Source organism: Lepidochelys olivacea (assembly GCF_965140295.1).
Source record: "Lepidochelys olivacea isolate rLepOli2 genome assembly, chromosome: 4".
In the NCBI taxonomy this organism is placed as follows: domain Eukaryota; kingdom Metazoa; phylum Chordata; order Testudines; family Cheloniidae; genus Lepidochelys; species Lepidochelys olivacea.
The window spans coordinates 128,088,209-128,102,678 of NC_140414.1; the positions used below are offsets into that span (position 1 = coordinate 128,088,209).

At 40.6% G+C, this 14,470-nt stretch overlaps 1 long non-coding RNA gene across 2 annotated transcripts; it reads right to left on the reverse strand.

The window, feature by feature from the left end:
- Window positions 1-606: 606 nt before the first annotated feature.
- Window positions 607-5,744, reverse strand: LOC311519823. 2 transcript variants are annotated; one of them, XR_014711392.1, is made up of 5 exons: window positions 5,685-5,744; window positions 4,301-4,386; window positions 2,943-3,002; window positions 2,122-2,221; window positions 607-1,205 (listed from the first exon to the last, which is right to left on the reverse strand). It is a non-coding gene; the product is annotated as an uncharacterized lncRNA (long non-coding RNA). The 2 variants fall into 2 exon arrangements; XR_014711393.1 differs by having other exon boundaries at window positions 2,122-2,226.
- Window positions 5,745-14,470: the final 8,726 nt, after the last annotated feature.

A 14,470-nucleotide genomic window follows, 5' to 3' on the forward strand; every position in this document is an offset into this window, starting at 1 on the left:
CGATGAAGTGAGCTGTAGCTCACGAAAGCTTATGCTCAAATAAATTGGTTAGTCTAAGATGCCACATGCACTTTAGAGTCATCATTTAAAAAAAGTCACTCCCTGAAACTTGGTATTTTCTTGTTGAAGACAATCTGTTTCACTATCTTTATCTTACACAATTGCCAAGAAATAGAAGCTTTGGTATCTTGCCATGCCACAGCATCTTTATTTATTTTTGTGTAATTGAAAATTTTCAAACTACTAATCATCTGCTCCCCATGGTGTCATTCAAGCTTTGCCTCTAGCTTTGCCTCTTCCTGAGGTTTTACTTTATACACACATGACAGGGAAAGCTACACTTGAATAGCCATCCCATCTTTCCCCATTATCTTTCTCATTTCCCCTATCTGTGCTCTAAGCTATCTTTAGCTATAATTAGTCACTGGGAAGATAACACATCTACTCAATCTTTGCATATAATGTATTGTAGTCAGTCTTATGGGGTAAATGGGAATGCAATGATCCCTTTAAAGGATATTGGCTCTTTTAAATTAAATGGAGCAGGTGGCATATTCAGAGTGACTGAAAAGAATCTATATTTTGCTTATCTGTCACTTTTTTATTTTTTTTTGCCGATACTTATTTTCAGTAACATGTCAAATAGGGGGGCACTTTCCAGAAAATACAATACTACAAAGAAAAACAGTGCACTAGTACCTAAAATGTGCTAGGAGCTAGAGGAAGATACAATCCCTGCCCCTCAGAGCATATAATCTAAAAAAGACAAAGACAGACAAGAGGGGATGGCAGAGGGATGTAACATACAAATGAAGTGTTCAGCATCAACCATTACATAGTGTTACTTTTTCAAATTAAGTGTGTTAAATTCCCCTTCTCTCCCATCATTCTCCCACACTGATTCTCCAGATTTAGTGTCCTTACACCCCTTCCAAAATTCAACCCCCTCTTTTCATGCACATGATTGATTAGTATGGTTTCTTCGAGGCATCACAATTGGTTGCCTTTTTGTTGCCTTAATGGAGGCAACATTTGAGTTTGAAAGACAGCCGTTAACAGCTGTAACCAAACAGCAGCCACTCAAGACCCCCCTCTTCAGCATCTACATGAGACTGCCCAATGAGACTCCACAGGGAGAGAAGTATATAGATGACCCTCATCTGCATGTCTCCTTCTCAGGCACTGTCATCATGTCATCCTAGTGCCTGAAAGAAATAAGTAGATAGGTGAAGAGGGATATTAAACAAATTACTTTAGGTAGAGGGGAAGGGAAGCTGAGGAAGTCACCAATGCTCCAACCATCCCATCAATCAAAGGCATTAGAACACAGATCATCCATTCATCCTAGACTCTGTTACTGGACTTACATGGAATGATTTTCGTTATACAGAGGCAAATGCTGCCAAATTAGAATTGTAGCATTTTAAACCCCCTTTCCTTTGCATAGGTGAAAATGACTGACTGCACCAAGGTGCAAGGCAAGGGAGACCCACGCCTGGAGATTGCTGCCAGGGTGATCAATGATTTATTCCGTCCTGCGTTGGAAGAATCTGGATCATCAGAGCCTATATTGCATTTCTACAGTGGGGATTCATTGGAGCCATGCTACCAAAGAGTGAGGAGAGCAGGATGGGGACAGAAGCCTTTCCGTGCTGCTAGCTCTGACCCCTCTCTGAACCCTGGAAATTTCAGGATTTAGGAGCTTATTCCATGAAAGGAATGCTCCCTCTCCCCATCAGAGTGGTTGGGGGTAAATCTATGCAGATTGTGCCTGGAAGAGAGCAGTCACAGAATCCTAGAATATCAGAGTTGGAAGGGACCTCAAGAGGTCATCTAGTCCAACCCCCAGCTCAAAGCAGGACCAATCCCCAATTTTTCCCCAGATGGCCCCTCAAGGATAGAGCTCACAATCCTGGGTTTAGCAGGCCAATGTTCAAACCACTGAGCTATCCCTCCCCCAAAGTCAGGCCCATTGACTTTGGTGGAATGATGCCATGGATGGATTTGGCCTGTAGCGTGTAGTGTGGTCGTGGTCTGCTTGGGTTTTTTTGCCATGCATTCCTAAATGCAGTCTTCATTTAGAAGCCAGGCATTCTGTAAAATGACAGGGAATAAACTTACAAATCTCTCCAGTTCCTTCTAAACTGGCCAAAGACAAAGATGGCCAGGTGAGACAAGGTAGAACATCTCTTCCTCCTCTGCATGCTGTGGCCATTTGTTCCTGCACTAGTTGGAAGAGAGAACGTCAGCTCTGCTGCACACTGATTACTTCCCTGCCAGAGTTCTTAAATCCTGCCCTCTGATGGAAAGTTTCATTAATTACAACAGTTTTGACATAGCCACTGGAATAATGCTCCTGGTGACGGAGACACCATCAAGTAATCAATTTGCTCAAGAATTGTTGCCCTGATGGCAGATACTGCTTCTGTAATCCATGACTTGAAGCCTTCACTGAAACCATGTGCTACAATATATGCCAAGTTCTGACTCATGATTTCTCTCCCTGCTCCTGTTAAAAACGGTATGATGTAAACAGAATTGGTCTTGCTCACTTGGACTCTAGAAAGACAGCACTGCATCAGCACCTCCTTGTCTTTTCAGTGCAGGCCACCTGTCTAATTCTAAACTGTGACCCGAGACCTTTCTCATTATCTCTAGACTGGGGCAGTCCTGAATAAAGCAGAACAGGTGAACATAGTGGACAAGATCAGGCTGCTGTAACGTAGCTGATTGATTGCCATCTAATGATGGGGGGTGGGGGGGATGACAGGGAGAGCTGGCTATTTCCACAACTTGTCTTTCTCAAGAACCCTATTCCTTAACTTCTTTTTTTCTTACTCATCCCATTAACCACATTAAATGGCAAGATCTCCAAGCCAATCACATATAACATTCCTATTTCAAGCCTGAACAGATAGATGGGTTATTCATTGTATACTTGCCTTTGTTGGGAGCACAAAGATCATCTAGAGCTGCATGGGGAAAAAAAAATTTCTCAACACCTGTGAAAACAACAAAATTGCCACAGGCTTTCAGTTAACTATTTTTGTGAAACACCAGAGACAGTTTTCCACTGACAGAAGACTTTAATTTCACAGAGAGCTGTCTCTTCTGTGTTTCCATCTGTGGAAAAGTCACTTTTTTTTTTTTAAACCAGGGATTTTAATACCATCAGTTTTATTACAGAAGGATTATTTGCTGTTATGGATATCCAAATTTAACTGTGCATCATCTTTGTTAAAACAGCTGTTTCTTCCTGTGAATACTCATAGCAAAAATCAGTGGCTTTTGACAACTCCACTCCTATCTTGTACCACCAAAACTCCTTACTCTCTCACTATTCATGCTTCAGAAAACTCTAAGGTTTAGGTTTTTAAGCTTCAACAGTTTATATATACTTTATTTTCAGAAGTGCAACTAAATATTTAGAGAATGAGGAAAGACTGGAGAGAGAATTTTCTCCTAAGGCTCATGTATGGTGCCATGGTATCTGCTTTTCCGCATTCCAGTGTCCTAGGGCCAGATTCCACCATATTTACATTTAATGCCTTATTGATTTCACTGGGACTTTTCATAGAGTAGGGTACTCCTCAACATGAGTAAGAGAGACATAAATTGGCTATGAATCTTGATTTTTTTCTTTATTTGCTTTTTCCATTTCTGCAGGTGCATCCCTTTTCAGTAGTTTTTTTAATACTACTATCCTCATCTGTGTATTTGGTGCAAATTATTAAAGATGTAATTGCAAGATGAATATCAGTTTTGTTTGCTAAACTGCAAATTTCTTTCACTATTCCCCTAGGACCCCAACAGCCTGTTAGCATAATTGCCATAATACATTTCTATAGTTGCTTTAGAGCTTGTCTCATATTACCCCTTGATGCAATTTTTTCCTGCCTCAGTAAGAATCCTAAGCATATTCCCTACTTAATTTGCAGCAGGAAGAGTGCAGCACAGATGGAAACCCCGTACAATCCTCTCTTTGAGGAAGTGTGTATGTTTGGTAATCTGTACCTAATAACACCAAAGAGAACAACAGTAGAAACATGGCTGCTGGTTGCATACTCCACTAACTCTGTTTCATCTGATAAACCACAATTTGCAACAGCTTGGGGGTGGGCAGAATCTAGCAAGATGACTTTGGGTAATTTTTAAAGTTTGTGCTAAATCTTCCTTCATTTATCTGAGATTAGGGACTTGGAGCTTTATTCATATGGCATACAAACTCATATCAGGTATAAAACGGGGACAAAACAGTCACAATAATGTTTTTTAAAAGTTGTATTGATACATTACCTACCTGCTTGTTATGTTAACAACTTGACTGGCCGGGTAACTTGGTCATTTATAACATAGTTGTGACAGACAGTACACCACCTGCAAGAACTCCGATTTGACAGAATTAAGAATTACAGGGAAATACAGGAACTTTATAATTCACATCAGTGGTGTGGAATCTTCTATCACTGAAAGCAAAGGTAGCGAACAATCCCCCTGCTGGGAACAAAACTGCCTGCCTGCAAATCTACTTTATTCTAACCAAGCTGTTTACAGAAAGGTTCTGACATCCATTAACATCAATCCAGGTTCAAAGCAATCTTTGAAGTAGCAAATATTAAGTAACAGGACATGGAAAAACAAACTGTGTACCCAACAAAGTGGAATTCTCTTTAATAATTAATAGAACTGGCCCATCCACTGGAAAGGGAATATTAATTTCAAGGATCATTGTACAAACAACATTTAGCTAGTAGTTACAAGGTAATGAACGATGAATATGCACACAAGGATCAAAGAGAGATAATTCTGATGACAGAAGCCCTGCTTCAGCAAGATACATAAGCAGATATGACTCATCCTATTGAGGTAGATCCTCAGCTGATGTAAATTGTCTCATCGATTTCAAAGCATTGATCCCATGCTGAAAGTCATATACATGTGAAAATACCTTGCTGAGTGAGGCCTAAATGAGAAGATAATGAGTTGGTGGATGAGAGAAGGGAGGGTGTCAAAGTTCCTCCCCCACTCTGAACTCTAGGGTACAGATGTGGGGACCTGCATGAAAAACCTCCTAAGCTTATCTTTACCAGCTTAGGTCAAAACTTCCCCAAGGTACAAAATATTCCACCCTTTGTCCTTGGATTGGCCGCTACCACCACCAAACTAATACTGGGGAAGAGCTGTTTGGACGCGTCTTTCCCCCCAAAATACTTCCCAAAACCTTGCGCCCCACTTCCTGGACAAGGTTTGGTAAAAAGCCTCACCAATTTGCCTAGGTGACTACAGACCCAGACCCTTGGATCTTAAGAACAATGAACAATCCTCCCAACACTTGCACCCCCCCTTTCCTGGGAAATGTTGGATAAAAAGCCTCACCAATTTGCATAGGTGACCACAGACCCAAACCCTTGGATCTGAGAACAATGAAAAAGCATTCAGTTTTCTTACAAGAAGACTTTTAATAAAAATAGAAGTAAATAGAAATAAAGAAATCCCCCCTGTAAAATCAGGATGATAGATATCTTACAGGGTAATTAGATTCAAAACATAGAGAACCCCTCTAGGCAAAACGTTAAGTTACAAAAAAGATACACAGACAGAAATAGTTATTCTATTCAGCACAATTCTTTTCTCAGCCATTTAAAGAAATCATAATCTAACACATACCTAGCTAGATTACTTACTAAAAGTTCTAAGGCTCCATTCCTGGTCTATCCCCGACACAGACAGACTATAGACAGACCCACAGACCCTTTGTTTCTCTCCCTCCTCCCAGCTTTTGAAAGTATCTTGTCTCCTCATTGGTCATTTTGGTCAGGTGCCAGCGTGGTTACCTTTAGCTTCTTAACCCTTTACAGGTGAGAGGAGCTTTCCCCTGGCCAGGAGGGATTTCAAAGGGGTTTACCCTTCCCTTTATATTTATGACAGAGGGTGTTCCAATCCTAAAGAATGGCATGAACAAAAGACTCCCATGCTCATGGGAGTAAAAAATGAATAGGGATAGTATGGTTGATATCATTAGTGGACAGAAGGTGGTCATGTGATAAGTGAGAAGGCTGGACAAGTAGGAAAGGGGAAGAATTATGTAGGAAGGAAGAACAAGTTTAAATCCGATACAGTATTGAAGGGAGAGGAAGTGGAAAGGTTCAGAGGAGGTGCAGATTGACAGGCAGAAAGATGATCATGTTGATTAAGATGCAGCCATGTTTTGGATTGACTGAGTGGAGGCAATGAAAGTCTTATGGCTTACATCTATATGACAAAAAAAGCCCTGTATCAGCAAGTCTCAGTGCCCAAGTCTACAGCTTTGGGCTTAAGCAGCTATGGTGCTAAAAACAGCTGTGTAGGTATTCTGTCTTAGGCTGGAGCTTGGGCTCTGAAGCACAGGGAGAAGGCTAGGTTTCAGAACCAAGCTCCAGCCTGAGATGGAACATCTACATGGCTATTTTTAGCACTGTAGCACAAGGCCAAGTCTGTAGATTCAGCCCCTGAGACTTGCTCTTGTAGGTTTTTTATGTGTTTGCTCTGTAGACATATGGATTCCTGGGAACAGGAGATAAGGGTTCATCCATGACTTACCCACTGAACCCCAGTGCCAGGCCAGGCAAGGCATGCCTCTCATTATTTCCTGATCTATAAATTTGGAACAATCCTATTTATCTACCTCAGAGAATATTTGTGAATCATAACTGCACACTTTTGGTAAAGTTCTAAGTGTAACCAGTGATAAGCTGCCAAAATCTTAACAGGTTCCCTCCTCACCCCACGAGGTGGTCGTTGCCCACCCCCACCCCCGGGACTCCTGCCCCATCCAACACCCCCATGTTCCTTGTGCTGCCAGCCCTGCAGCTGCAGTTTCATGGCTATTGTGATTCAAACTGGCTCAAGTATGTCCACATCTTCTGCAGTCAGATCCAGGTTACAGTGTAGACATATCCTCAGTCTCTGAGCTCCTTTACACAATTTGGTAAACAAACTCTTTCCTCCAGCCATAAAATATTTTGTGATTACTTTTTCACCTAGAAACAATGAAACATTGTTACTGATTGAAGTGTCAAAAGAGGAGATGCCGAAACAAACTCATCATTTAAAGAGCAACAAGTTACCAAGAGCACATGCTATACATCCAGCAGGACTGAAGGATCTTAATCAAGCAGTTTAGCTGCTAGCTACAACATGCAATCTCTCACTGAAATCTGCTACCAGACTAGAAATCTGGGGAGTAGCAAATCTTGTAGGTAACTTTAAAAAAGGCTTTGGGCTGATTGAGAATTACAGATGAGTGAGACTTACTTCACTAATAAGTGAATTGGTTGAAGCAATAATTAAAAGCAGAATAATAAAACACCTGATGAACAAAATACAAATGGGTGAAAAGATATGAACCATTCAATTTACAGCAGAGATTAATAATATCACATAGTGAATAGAACACAAAGTGAATTGGACACTCCCATTTACCCTTTGTGGTAATAAAAGAACAAGGAGACATTCAATGAAATTGCAAGGCAACACATTTGAAAAAGATAAAAGGAAATTACTAAAATGGATAATTAACCTGTGGAACTCAGTGCCACAAAATATCATTAAGGTCCAGAGTTTAGCAGGATTCAAAAAGGATTAGATATCTGTATGAGAACATCTACTGTTATGGTTAAATTTATATGCCTTCTATAAGAGATAAGCCCTCTTGCTTCAGGGCATATGCCAGCTACTAACCAATCTGGTTTAGAAAGAAAACTTTGAGTAGGTTACCTATATTGTCCTCTATTGAGTTTATTACACCTTCCTCTGGAGTGCCTGGAACTTGCCCCTGTCTGAAATGAGATACTGGACTAGTTGGTTCACAAATCTGATCCTACATGGCCATTCCTATGTTTGTATGAAAGATGCATAAGAACCAGAATAAACTGTTGTCATATTTAAACGTTCAGAAAATATTGATCACTTGTGTAATTTTCTCTTGCATGTTTTATTATGACAAAATATTGGTCTTGATTGACAAAAATGCTCTTTCATCTCAGCTAAGGCCAGGGAGAATCTTAACTAGAGGCCTTTTATTGTAGTTGCTATGGATTTGGGGATTGTTTGGGGATTTTTCCACATTTTATCATGGAGTCTGTACTCCCAGCTCTCAGTTATGTCTCCTTTAGCAAATCCCTGACTCTACAATTATCTTTATGGATAGTGCTATGTGCCCTATCCAAGCAGAGTCGTAATGCACTAAATTATAATTTATAGAAGTCCCCATAGCAATGAACTCAAACTTAATGTTTATTGTGTAAACTGAGGCTTTATTAGCACTGGGGACTTTAGGGAGTCAATGAACAGACCATTGTAAAGAAGAATATCACAACAAAGAGCCTAATTGTCTACCAATGATAGCAAACAAAAATCCACAGCTTTCATGAAGGTACAAGGGTCATCAAAGATTTTTTTTCCAAAATTGTTTCCTATAGGGCTGTCTAAGTTGTTGGACTCTTTTTAGGGTGGACAGAGGTAGCAAAATGTCAAGTATTCTTCTGTTAGGACTATTAAGCTCTGGAAAATGTGAATAGCAAAAATGGTGAATTTCACCCATCTCTAATTGAGCTATAAAACCGAGCAATTCCAGATCACTCAATTTAATAAATCTTCACGCTCTCAAACAAGAAAAGGACCTTCTGATGCTGTACATGAATTGACACGCATTCTAGAAACAATTTGGCTTGTCACGTATAATGGAACTTCTGCAATCAAACTGCTTTCCCACTGGGGATGAAAATAATGTTAAATACTATAAGAATGCCAGATGAGTTTCATTTCAGAAACAGACAAATCCGGAATGCTAAGTAGAGAGATAAATGGCTTGTTTGAAATACCTTTACTAGCATGGTACTGTCTGTCTATAATTAAAAATAATTTTCTACTGCTTACCAACCATGACTAGAAATTGTCTTCTCTGACACAAAATGAGTAGTAATTCACTGAAATAGTGTTTCATGTGACTCACTAGGCAATTTCTTTTCCAGAAATATATTGGCTTCTTGAGCAATAATGAATAGATTTGACTCTACAAGTCTTGTAACTGCACTTTTCTTTGTACCTAAAAATGTCATATTTTAAAAGAATAAACAATGTGAAAATTGCTGTGGAATTGAAGTATGTTTGGAAGTTGGATTCTGCCATGAAACGTGTGACAAGAGATGTAAAAAAATCTCTACAGCTCAATCACCTTAACAGTCAGACGAAAAAAACCCCTCAACTCTCTAGTACAGATCTCTGAGCCTGAAAATTCTAATGCTTTGGGCTGAATAGACAATAAGGGAGTGTGATAACGGTAAATTAAATTAGTAGATTAGTATGTGGAGCAACGCTTCTCAGGGCCAGCGCTGATTCTGTCTCAGCAAATGAAGTTTATATTAGTACTTTCAAACTGCATTTTAGCCACTCAAAACAAAAGGAAGAAGTCTATATAATACCAAGCATCCTTATTAATACAGAGCTAAATCCTATTTCAAATTGATGAGCATTTTGCCTGAGTACAAAGTGCAGTAGGTGTTCTTTGGTGTCAGCATTGGTTTGGGTATAGGATTTTAATCAGTATTAGGAAATCAAACAGCAATTTCAAAGGTACATACAGAAGTAATTTAAACCAGTGAATACTCTGACATAGTTACCCAACTGCTATGGATCTGTTCTGCAGGTTTTTCTTTCCATGGCTTAATAATTATCTCCTTGATCCACCCCCACCAGAGGCAAAAGTAATATAGAGTTTCACTTCACCTTATCTGAGGAAAACTGTATCCATCCAAAGCTCAAGTCTCTTGCTCTGAGATCCATTCACACTGCTCTGATGGCATAAGGGGATAGAAACAGTCCCCAGGGAATATCCAGTGTTCTATCATTGGCATTGAGTGGGCAGAATGGCCATCCTCCAACCCGTTCTTAAACTCTGTTCCAAAAAAATAAATTAAGCCAATGTATTTTTGAACATGACAAATTGCCCTAGAAGTCCAAGGAACCACTTAACAGTACACTACTGCAAAAAAGGAACAAGGAGAGTAAAACAAAAAATGAAGAGTGGAAAGTAAAAAGGAAGAAGATGTTAGTTCCCCAAAGTAGCTCAGCTAACATCTTCCTTTTACTTTCCACTTTTTGGTTTTTGTTTTACTCTCCTTGTTCCTTTTTTAGTGTACTGTTAAGTGGTTCCTGGGATTTCTAGGGCAATTTGTCATTTTCATAAATATATTGGCTTAATTTGTTTTTTGGAACAGAGTTTAAGAAAATGTTTTAACAAATTTATATTTGTAAGTTTACAAAATAGCAGAAGAGTAAATTTTCCTTATTACTGATGTAGTGATGCGTGAATTCTTGGCTTCTTTTCCTTGCTATATTTTGTTATTACTGCAAAAAATTAACTAGAAAACAAGCACAAGTGCCCTTTTTGTCCAGAGGCGGGGAGATAGATACAGACTTAATCTAGGAACTCAGGGGCTGAGTTGCCTGAGATTCAAAGAAGAAAAATCTTACCATACATTGTAAACTAAAAAATAATGATCCTGATTCAGCCCCTAGAAATATCAGACACCGAGGTCATTCAATACAATTTAGACTGGCACACCTAATTATTTTGCTTTCTAATGATTACATAAAATATCTTTCATAGACTTAAGTCTCTTTCATCCAGGAGCATTAGTTTGGTTCTCACTTGTCATGCCTGATAACATGTAGTACAAATCTCTAGCACAGTCCAGTCTTATATCCTGTTCTTTATTGATCAGTATAATAAACTCCTCTGTTTATGAGAGAGCAGTGGTAGCCCTTCCTCCTAGCATATAGCTCCCACTCCAGTCTCTGGGCTTGATTCTTTTCCTTATGCTGATGTAATTCCATTGGTTTCAGTGAAGTTACTCCCAGGGCCGGACCACAACATTTTGGTACCTGAGGCAGGGAGCTCAAATGACACTTTCATGCCCCCTCGCTTGGGCCAAAACTTTGACAGATCACAGTTCTGCCTTCTTCCTGTTCTACTCCTCTCATGTTACTGCTCTGCTACCTACCCCAATAAAGGAGAACTAACAATTTAAAATGTCTTGTCAAAAATTTTAAGTAACACTTACATTTCCTGTTCAGGCATTTGAAAGTTAACTTTTCTTGTCTGCGTAGTAAACACTGGCATTTTTATCTGTTTGAATAATCAAAGTGGTGCTTTCTGTGCCTTCTTGGTTGCAAAGATTTGAACTGCTTCCTGCTGAAGGTCCACAGTCTGGGCCAGCTCATGCTCTATTGAGATGGTCACAAGGCTGACCAGCCTCTCCTGTGTCATTGTGGAGCGTAGATGTGTTTTTTATTAACTTCAGCTTGGAGACGCTGCATTCTCCACTGGCAACTGTTACAGAAACGGTTAGAAGTATGTGCAGAGCAACAAAAGCATTTGGAAAGAGGGTGGTCATCTTATTTGTGCACATATATTCCAGAACAGCCTTTGGAGTTGATCCTGCTGAAATGTATCTTGAAAGGGCTTTCAGTTCATCACCTAAATGACTCGCATCAATATCGTGCATGTCATCATGTGTCAACACTGTCTCTGCATTGCTGGTGTAGGTCTTCTTCAGGTATAGTGCGGAGTTTTGGAATATCATACAACATCCGAAATATACTGCTGTGTTCCTTGAGCTTCATTAAACTTTCTTCAACTGACTGCATTGCACAATCTGGCACCTGGTTAAAGAATTCAACTTTGAATTCTTGTTTGGGGTCTCTTATAGGATTATCCCATGCCTCATAATCAAAATGTCTTCTTTAACTCTTGTATTCTTGAATGGGTGAGAAAATAGCTTCAGTGTGAAGTTCCTCTGCCAACTTCTGTGCACCCTTCAGAACGTTCTGAAATCCCTCATCTGACCAGTAAGACTGTAGGTATGACTTTACTTTGTCCCGTTGTTCCATTGCTCCAGATATATCAAGATCAACAGTTGGAGTCTCTTGCTTACAACATTTATTTCAAACAGTATGTCATGCCACAACACTAAGCCACACAGAAATTTGAAGTTGTGTGTGTTTCTGGTGATTCCATTTCCCTCTGCCATGGTTCTCCCACAAACAGTTCCTGTCATAGCATTATCCTCCATAATGGCAACTATGGCATCATCTATCTTCCCAATTTCGTGGTTGATAGGCTTTATCGCCTCCACTCGACTTTCCCATTGTGTGGCACTCTGGTTTCAGTGTCAGACAGGATGTTCCCAGATGTTGCTTCAAAATTTGTCATCGATGAGTTGATGCAGAGAAAAATACATAGATGCTTTGAATTACATTAAAAAATTCAGCAGCCTCACTAGAAGCTGATGCTGTGTCACTGACCACCAAGTTCAATGAATGAGAACTGCATGGGACAAAAAAAGCTCGAAGGTTTAACTCTCGGATCCATGTCTGTAGTCCTCTCTTCCTTCCCTCTCATGTTGGCACCATTATCGTAGCCCTGATCTCTCATGTCAGCTATTGCAATTCCCGTATCTTCCAGCTTTTTAAGAAGCACATTTGTCATACCAGCTCCTGTAGTATCATCAATGTCAATAAATTGTAGAAAATGCTCTCTGACAGTCACCATTGCAGGGACATTTTCACTAGGTTCTGTTGTTACAAAATGCACCATTAAAGTCATTTCTTCCATATGGCTGGTGTCAGGTCTGCAGTCCAGATGCTCCTGGAGTACAGCATCAAACTCAGCCATGAGCTCCACAATTTTAAGGAAGTTTCCATTGTTTGGCACATACAGCTGATCTGAAGTGCCACACAATGCTAGGTTTTGGGTAGCAAATATTCTCACAATGGCAATGAGCCTTTTCAGAACATTTTGCCAGTAAAGAGACTCTGATGCAATTGTCTCTTGATGCTGATCATCTATGGTGGCCTTTAACTTTAGTCTCATCTTAAGTTCTTTCCACCTATGGAATGCTCTCTGGTGATTTGCTGCCTTCTCATGGCATGCCAGATTTCTCCAATCCTCTGTTCCTGTAGAGCCCAATGTGGCTGGAACATTAGATTGGAAGAGTTTGCAACAAAAACAGTATGCATCATTCTGGGTTTTTGAGTACATAAGCCATGGCTTCTCCACTTTGTCACCATTGGAGATTTCATGCCAGTAATGTGTTGGATGGAAACTTCTATTTTCATTGTCTTTGGGGAACATGAAGTTTTTCACTTGCTGTGGCCCATCATGCAGTACAAGTCAGTCCCTCAGGCTACTGCACAAGTGGGTCCACAGTCCTGCATCATCTAGACTTAAGGAACTAAACTCAGCAGCAGCTGTCTCTTGCACCTCCACCACACTCTTCTCTGATCTACGCTTTTCTTCAGGAATGTGCATGGTTAATCCATTTGAGATGGAGATATGGATTCTGCAGTAGCTGCCAGGTCACCTGCACTCTGACTAATTGGAAGATCAGTCATCTCCTCACCGCTCACATCCTCACTGGGGCCCTGGAAGGCTCACCGTGAACATTTGTGTCTATGTATCTCAGGAGAGCTCCTGCCTGCTTAGATAGAAAAGCTTCCTTTACTTTCTTTCTTCTGAATGCTGCCCCAGAGGGGTGTTTTCTTCTTTCACTCATGACTGCTGTTCTGTGCCAGCTATAGTGGCTCTCAACACTCAGTTGGAGGGGACAAATAAGCAGGCTGGTAGCAGGGCCTGAGTGAGGGAAGATATCAGCATCTTAAGGGCCTAACTGGCTCCTACTACTTCAGTTGCCTGCCTGTTCTCCTCAAGAGGGTTCAGGGAAGTAGCAGGAAACAGGCAGCTCCCTGAGAAGCTGGTGTTAATCAGTCCAGGCTCCTGGGGGTGCTAAAGAGGTACATAAGAGGCTTCTCCTCTTCTCTCTCCCTCCAGCTTCTGCTGCTTTGTTATTCCCTCTCACCTTTTCTCCTGCCTGCCTGTTATGTCTCTTGTGCCCTCCTTCCTCCAGCACAGCACTCCACCATCTCTGTGCATCTAGAGCAGAGAGAAGACATATGCACCAGCAGCGGACACAATTTTCTACACTCTGGGTTCTAGTGGCACCCCCCACTCCCACCCCCCACAGTCTGGCACCTGAGGCAGCTGCCTCAGTTCCCCTCATGGTAAGGCCAGCCCTGGTTACTCCTGATTTATACCAGGGTAAGTTAGAGCAGAATCAGGTCTTCTGAGTTTTAGGAAAAGAGCTCTCTTTTTTTCAATACTTGATTGTGTTGGTTTTAGCAATCTGTCCAGCAACAAGCTCCTCAAACGTTCCCTCAGTTAACTTTACAGTCTTCAGTCTAAATGAAGCAGCTGTAAATGGTGGTTTTACTTGCACAGTAGATGTGAGGTGGTAATAAAATTAGCATACGTGACTGGAAGTGGCAGAACAGCATTACTTGTACCAGCCTGAGTCAGTGGGTCAAATACTTCTCACTTACTGGCTTTATACCATTTACCTCTGCGGACAATATTTTGCCCAGTGACTACTTC